Below are 8,921 nucleotides of genomic sequence, written 5' to 3'. Positions count from 1 at the left end.
TAATCCAATTTCCTTGTTCATCATGGAGTCCCACTATTTTATTACGGACCCTACGCTGCTTTGTCAGAGCATGGTAAAATTTGGTATTAAGATCTCTAGATGAATGCCACATATTTCGGCTTTTCTGATGCCAATATTCCTCTTCATCTTTATACGCCTCTTGTAACTTTCTGGATACTTCAAGGATGTCCTCTTGTGATCTACTATTATCTGACTGGACCTCCTCAAGTGCATGTTGAAGATCTTTAATTTTATCCTTTCCGTATGGTTGATTATCCTTTCGCCATGATGATATTTCATGACGACAATTACTAATTTTTGTAACAACATCCTCCAGCTGTCCTTCATGATTTTCTGTCCATCCTGCCACAATTGATTCCATAAGCCCCTCTTGGCCAATCCATCTCTTATCAAACCTGAACTGACCTCTTTTTTTCCTGAATACCTTATCCTCCAAAAAAGCTATCACAGGGCGATGATCAGAGCCCACCATCCTCAAATATTCTGTGTAAGAACATGGGAACGGTGTATGCCACTCCTCATTTGCCAAGGCCCTATCTGATCGACACCTGATCGTCATTGATCCTTTTCCTTTACCTCTCTTTGCTTGCCATGACCATTTATTACCGCGAGCCGGAAATTCTAGTAGACCACTATTCCTTATCATATTGTTAAAGGGTATGAATGAGGTGACACTTCTCAGGGATCCCCCATCCTTTTCATGATTTCCAGTAATCTCGTTTAGATCTCCAATAATAAACCATGGTTCAGAGCGTGATAATCCATACCGAGTTAGTCTCTCCCAGACCTGTTCTCGTAACTTTTGCACCGGGTCTCCATAAACAAAAGTAAGAAAAACTTGTTTTCCTTTGACCACCGCCTCAATATCTATCATTCTGTTGCTAGAATATAAGATTTGAACTTGATATTTTTTATTGTAATAAAGAGCTAAACCGCCACTTCTCCCGTTTGGATCCACAGTAACCAAACTATCATATCCAAAATGTGATTGGAATCTTTGTACAAACTCAAAATCCTGTTTCGTTTCAGATAAAAATAGAAAATCTGGTTTATGTTGATGTCATATCTCCCGAAGATAACTTATAGTCCAATGACTTTCCAGTCCTCTACAATTCCAACTTAAAATATTCATATATAAAATATATATAATGCTCCTTCGAGCCAGTAAATACAGGTTTAATGATACCCACTAATATAGTAATCTCAAAAAGCCACTTCCACCATAGTTGCGTAATACTCAAGTAATTGCCAAAACTTGATAAACCAAAACCGCAACATCTACGATCAACATTATGGTGTCCACCAATTTGTGTGTTTCTTCTAAAAAGCTTCCAAGAACGAGTGAACTTCATGGATTTTATAGTATTTACCACAACCAAAAAGGAGTTATAAGGTAATATTGTTTTTATTATATTATTTCATGTATATAAAATGTATTTCATAGAAATCAGATGTAGTTTTTAATATAATATTACTAAATATTATCAAAATATATTTAAGTGTTTAAAAATATAGAGATAATTTAATGTGACTAAATACTATCAAAATATGTTTAAGTATTTAAAAATACAGAAAAATAGCCAAAATAAGTTTTTGTCACAAAAATAGTATTAGGGTTAACTAATCTAGACTTAGAGTTTAGTGTTAAGGGGTGGAGTTTTGAAAATAGGATTTCAAATTTAAAAAAGATAAAAAATAAATATTAAAATTTTCAAAATAAAAAGAGACTTTTTTGGTCATTTTCCTCGGGGATTATTTTTGCAACAAAAACTTAAAAAAAATATTTGAGAAAATTGCCTAAATAAGAAATATTAATTTATATTTCTAATGGGACCATATATTTACATGAGATTTTCTAAATAATAATTATCTTATTATTTTATCGATTTGTGTCATGTTGTACCGTCCCAACTTGGAACCGAAAAATTTTATTAATCTACTGTGTTTATTAATTTATTGAGTATTATTTATACAGTTTCTACTGTATCACAATTATAACTTCGGCGTCACATTTTCTTTTTTATGTTTTGATTTTCCATGTTAGGCTTAAAATTTTAACAACTTAAGTGCTAGATATCATTGGTAAAGTCACATAAAGCACTTAAAATGGTGAAACTCACATCATCAAACGTATGATGCTAACAATCCGAGTAGACATGTAACATAGATTTGCAACTCCTTTCTAATGTTTTATTGTTAGGTGATTAGATGTCGGAAAAAATATTTTGAACCTCATCCATCTCTGTAAAGTAAATACTATGTGCGTTAGTGTGTTTGATATGGGAGCAAGTCTTATACATGACAAATTAATGTGTATTGGTGGGAATCCAAAGGTCTTGGTTGCTACAAACATTAACCCTAAATTAGTAGGAGGTAACTATAATGTTGTTGTTAATACTCACTTTACAAAACATCATAACGACAACTCTAATGCTAGCCTTATGTCTGACTACAAGACACCTCTTCCTCAACACTACCTCCGGCACCACTTCTACTTTAACCATGAAACTCAAGCCGAGAACAGCTTTCTTAAAGTGTAAGCTATTGATTAACGATCTTGAATAACTCACCACTGCTGCCAACAACAATTATGTGATGGTCGAATATACACATCACACTCAGCTGAATCAGAAAAAGGAGTCACTAGCATTATGAGGAATACCTCAGACCACAAAGACTTCCAAAAATCTGCAACATCCAAGGACATGAAGAACCCTGCCGCAACTGCTACTACTACCATTAGCTGCGGAGATTCATAGCTACTAAATAAAGAAAATCAGCTTCGACTCCCGCTCTCGTCACCTCAACCCATATTTTTCTATTCATTGCTAAAACTGCCTCCCCAATATTTTTTTCGCTAAGTCTCACATGTTATTCACCACAAAAATGGTACTTCAGTTTCCTTTGCTAAGGGACAATGCGATACTGCTGCCGGCCCAAAAAAATGTTCAAACAGAATAAGACAATAAACCCTTTCACAAATAGGTTGCAAGTAAACACTTGGACCTTTACAAAAACAACTTGGACGATTTAACATTTGCACAAAAAAAAAAAAAACTCATCTACACCACCCCCACCAAATTAACAAATTACATTTCTAAAAAACACAGCCATCACACATTCCTTTCACACCGCTTTAACCCATGTGGTCAAATGTTAGTTAAGTAATAACAAAAACCACTTTCTGCCATACAACGGCCTTAACACACTCAAGAAACTACTGAGAAAACACCATCTGCTTCCATAGCCAAGCCTACCACAAATCACAACAACTCACAAACTTTCACTCAATAATCTCAAAAACCGACAAATGTCAATACAATTAAGCCATTGCCGAGCTCGTGCTCATCAAGTTCCACAGCAATACAACATTTAAAAAATGTATAACAATCCGCGCGAAACGCGGACACACCACTAGTAGTCAAATAAATCAGCCGTTAAATGAATGTTATTCTAGTAATTAATCTTTCGTTAATAAATCAGCAGTGATTAGGCTGAGTTTACTGTTTATCCAGCCAATCATGGCTGATTATACATAACTCAACTCTAACTACCTCCCAGTCGTAAATTTAATAACTCAGCTAGTCGATGATCATTAACTCAGTCCGATAAACATAACTCAGCCGTGTCTTAACTACAACTCAGCCAATTTTTTTGAAAAATCAGCCCGCCAATGTATAAATTATCTGTAACTTTTGTTCGGAAGTCAGCCGTTATCTCATAAATCAGCCCAATTTCTGTAAATCAGTCATCACTGACAGCTGATTTACATTACTAAGTCAGCCCGATTCTAATAAATCAGCCGCGTTGTTTAACTCTGCTGCAACATACCCATAACTCAGCCGTCAATGTCGTTGTATCACTTTACGGCTGAGTTCATTAATACACGTCAGCGATTTCCTACGTGGCACTGGGTTTTTGCTTACGTGGCACTAAAAAGTAATGGCAGTCTTGTAAATATATTTTTTGTTTCAACGTAATAAAAGGACACGCTTAGAGCATGTCCATTGGTTAGAGCCCTTAATGGGTTCTAATGATTAATTTAATTATTAATTGTGTACTTTATGAAATTTAGAACCCTTGTTAATATAATTAATTTTGTCAAGGTCCAATGGGAGAACCCCTTTGAGGTTCTTAAAATTTTTTTTTTTGAAGTTGAATTATTAAATTTAAAATTTACAAAACTTATAAATTATTGGATTTCATAAAATTTAAACAAATATAACATAAAAACATATTTAAAATAGAAATACAAATTATAATTAGAAATTTTAAAACAAATTATAATTATTTTTACGTATAACTTTAACATGTGATTTGATATATAATTTTATATAAAACGATCAATCAATTTGTAAATAACATTAACATCTACAAAATTTTAAGAGAAATGATTGAAATTACTTTTGCACTGCTGAATTGTTTTTGAAATTTGGAAAAGCAAACTCAAACAAAAATACTAACACATTTTATCAGTTATTGAACTAAAATATATTGTAAAACCTTGATTTCAAAAAAAGAGCATATGCTTGATCTTCTTCTCATTCATTGCTTTTTAACACCAAAGAAAGTAGCTTTATCTATGCGACTTGATGACCCCATCCATGACACCACACAGGTTTCATCATCACCATCCCTCACAATCTCTCTCAAGATTCTTATTCAAGATCACTACTCAAAACTCAGTCGTCCAAGATGACAATGAGCAGAGTCCACCAACAAGTTAGTGCATTCCCTGTAGTCAACACTATAAGAATCCACCATTAATATAATTGACTCATCAGAGATGTCTCTGCATCCACCGATGATCAGAGTCTCCAGATTCTATTAGAACTGAGCCAGGGAGGATATAGATTCATCCCCAACTTTGTAACAGTCTAGCAACTTGAGCGTCTTGAGCGAAGACGCACAAGCTTTGGCCACAGAGGAAACTCCAGCGTCTCCCACGTTGCTGCACTTGTTGATATCCAAAGAACCATCATCATTATTCAATAAGTAGAACCATCATCATTATTCAATAAATTAAGAAGGAGAACGTTAATATATATACTTGTTGATAAACACAACTCCATTAGCCTTTCAGATATATAAAACTCTATAAAGCAGTGAAACTACAAAATTTAGAATAAATATATATACCCCTGTGAAATGGAAAGATAGACAATCTAAACAAATCAAATTTTCTTCAACTACACTATGGTAAAGTAAAGATTTTCACTTGTCTAGGTGAGATTCCAATCTGGTTGGATAAAAAGAAGCTTTAACTGCAACCTGAGGACGACGAATCCCCCACTGAGCAACAACACACGAGCTTCAAAATTGTATAAGAGCCATTTCACTCCTTGCCACGCCAAAAAAAAGTCTTTTTATCACCTAATAAGACTTATGCAGTTTCATTTCATGAGATTTTGACCCCATAACAGAATCCAAACTAAATGTCTTCACTTTCACCACATTAACCATAGAAAGGACAAAGCTTTATGAAGAAATACGATGGAAATATCTCTTAAACACGAGCTGGGTGCTACAGAGGAAAAAAAATCAACCTAACAACATTTTCTGGATGATTCCAAGCGATGAAGAGAGAACAAACGGCGAGAATACAGAGGAAAGAGAAAGAAGCTGAAGACTTGCCAAGAAGGAGATCGCGATCAGAAGCCACAGAGAAGATGGAGTGATTGGGATTGGAGGAGGAAGATAGAAAACTCTTCCGTGGAAAACATCGACGAAGAGAGAGACATGGACAAATCAATTAGCCAATAGAAAAAAGGACACTTATGGGCTAGTTCTAAAAATGCCATAATTAGAACCGGTTATGTGCTTTTATTTCATTTTTCATTTATTTTTTTGGTTTTTTTCTAAGAACCTCTTTTAAAAGACCCCCTTGGAGGTGGCCTTAGAAAATGCCAGTAATAAAAAAAAGTTTTGTATGGTTTTGATAATAAGTCCTAAAATTGTGTGTTGTTTAAGTAAACTTTCCTAATAATAAAATGCATATATACCTGAAGATAGATTAGTTAAACACAAAAAAATATTAGGATAAGATCATATTATTACTATGTATTTCTAGCCATTTCAACAATTTGATCATATATAAGACAAAAAATCAGTCGTCTTTCTCTGGAGTGTTTTTTATCAAGGAAACATGATTTGACCTCAGAATCCAGTTTGTCCAACAAATATCGTAGAAGACTTGCTATGCAGAAACATGGTCCTAGAGAGAGAATCCTTCCCAACGATGCTGACGACGACTACCGGTTAAGAATGACAAAACATGATCAAGGATATATAATGTCAGCCAGTTGAGTGAAACAAGCAGCCCAAATTTATAACATACAACTACACCTTAACAATTCAAACACTATATCTCAGATAAACATTGGTACGATAAAAATAAAGCGCATACATACCTAAAGATAGATTAGTTAAACACAACAACTATTAGGAGACACCATTTATGGAATTACATATACACTGATTCGGCTTTCTATCGAGAAGTCTAGACAGACCCACTTCACATCCTACAGTTAGAATGTCGCCGTCATAAGAATATGTACCACCATCTGAAATGCGCGATACTTCGACTCGAGAGATTTGTTAAAATATTCACCTCATGTTCCTACCAGCCAACTTTGGTGGGCCAACAACCAGGCCACCGTCAGAAACATCTGACGTATCGTTCCCCGATAGTCCCAAAAAGGCAAATGAAATAAAATGGTCTCATCGGCTCTAGCAAAAAAAAAAAAATATTCTACATGATGAACACATGTACATCAACTCGGTTGGCGAAACAAACATGGATCCCTTCATACAGTCCTCAGCAAATGGACGATTCTTTGACGGAGAAATCCATATGGTTTCGTAAAAAACACTAATTATGTAAATAGTTCCTTCCAGCCTGAATTGAATCTAAGTGGCGGTAGTTACACCGCAATTCTCTCATTTCTCCCTACCATTTTTATTATTCTTTCACGATGTCTACTTTCTCTAGAATTTCTGTTGAAATAGTTATCTCAAATAGTGGTTTATTTTTAAGAAAATTGGATAACTATGTAGAGAAATCAAATATGAATACTTTTTTTTCTTTTGTTGTTAAAATGATTTTTTGTTTTCTAATTCTGTTTGCAGATTATTCGTGCATCATCAGTTACATGAGTGTTTAAAGGAAGTGTTAATGTAAAATTCAAGAATTCGTTTGTCTATGAATAATTTATCTCTTAATAGAGTTTATCTACGACTTCATCTATGTCTACTTTATGCACCCTATGTTTGAGTATTTCCATAACTAGAATGGTGATAATCAATGAATTCATGTGCTGTTAAGTTTTCTCGGTAGACTGGTATTAATAAACGGCATACGGAAATGCACTTGCTAGATGGTCAATGGATAGATCATCAGTAGAAGGGACTAACAGAGTCGAAAGGTCACATAGAATCTTGTGGATTAATAGTCTTATGATTCATTCTATAATGACTTCATGTAGATATGACACACTGACATTACCAAGTCAATTGCTAGATATGACACGCTAACTACCAAAGATTTCTCACAAAAGAACAAAAGAGTTTGCGCTCAGTATTCATTAAAATCATCAAAAGCAGTTTTTCTAGCTATACATAGGCCTTTTGTATTTTAGGGGGGTGGGTTATTGGTAAGTGAATTCTCATGAATTTTGAAAATTTTAAGAATCCATTGTTATTGGTTCTTGGATTTCAAAAATCTTAGTATAATCCACTGTTATTGTTTTAAGAATTTTCAAAATCCATTCAAATCTCTTATTATTCAAAAAGTTTAGTTATTATTGATTCTCTAATTCTAACTAAATCTAATGTTATTGGGAGATGAATTCTATTCATTTTTACTCATAAGATTCAACTTTCAAAATATCATATCTATCCATGTGATTTTCAAAATCCTTGTGATGAAAAACTAGAAAACAAAATAATTATTTTTACCAAATATCTATTGCACCTTAAATCCAAATTATATGTTCAAAACTATAATTCATTACATTTATTAAGATTTGTAAATCCAAATTGTGATGAAAAACTAGAAAACAAAATAATTATTTTTACCAAATATCTATTGCACCTTAAATCCAAATTATATGTTCAAAACTATAATTCATTACATTTATAAACTTTTACATTTTTGAATACATAATTATTTTTAAAAATATTATATTTTAATATAAATATTAATAATTACATTTACAAATCTTAATAATTTTAAAATATTTTTTTAAACAGTTTCAAAAAACATTTTCGAATTTCAAAAAGAAAATTCGAAAAAAAATATTTTTTATAAAAAATAGAAAATAATAAAAATGTTCGAATTTGAAAACATATAATTCGAAATTATATTAAACAACTTTTTATTATTTTTATTACTTATACATCTATATAGCAAGAGGTAAAATAGTCTTTTACTTTTTTTAATGAAACTTCTTTTGGTCATTTTTTTAATGCTCTTTTTGTGACAAAATCTTTTAAAATGGCTATTTAAGAAAATTGTTCAATTTTATATGTATTAGTATTATTTTCTTTTTAGTTTAAAAGAAAAAATAAATAATCATGTTATATGATTTAGAAAATAAATAGATTCTATATTTATTTTACAAAAAAATATAGAAAAGGGGTAATATAAATTCATGAAAATCTATATCAATCTAAAGCAGTTATGATCAAATTTCATAAGTCAATGTATATAAATTTTTACAATCTACATAACTTTTTAAAATTTATTAACTCTCAAAATTCACAGACTACACAAATTCATCTCCCAGTAACCTCCTGCAATGAGGAAAACAAAGGAAAGTACTAAACTAAATACTTGACCGAAGACTAAGACTGATTATTCGGTTTGAATAGGAAAAACACGCTTTGGTTGAAGACCAACC

General features: G+C 32.5%; 1 long non-coding RNA gene across 2 annotated transcripts; it reads right to left on the bottom strand.

The window, feature by feature from the left end:
• Positions 1-4,400: 4,400 nt before the first annotated feature.
• LOC125588792 lies at positions 4,401-6,736 on the bottom strand. 2 transcript variants are annotated; one of them, XR_007324939.1, is made up of 2 exons: positions 5,240-6,736; positions 4,401-4,972 (listed from the first exon to the last, which is right to left on the bottom strand). It is a non-coding gene; the product is annotated as an uncharacterized LOC125588792 (long non-coding RNA). The 2 variants fall into 2 exon arrangements; XR_007324938.1 differs by having other exon boundaries at positions 5,293-6,736.
• Positions 6,737-8,921: the final 2,185 nt, after the last annotated feature.

This window comes from Brassica napus, chromosome C6 (genome assembly GCF_020379485.1).
Source record: "Brassica napus cultivar Da-Ae chromosome C6, Da-Ae, whole genome shotgun sequence".
NCBI classification, from domain to species: Eukaryota; Viridiplantae; Streptophyta; class Magnoliopsida; order Brassicales; family Brassicaceae; genus Brassica; species Brassica napus.
The sequence above is the reverse complement of the archived record's forward strand: the minus strand, read 5'-3'. Positions and strand labels throughout refer to the sequence as shown.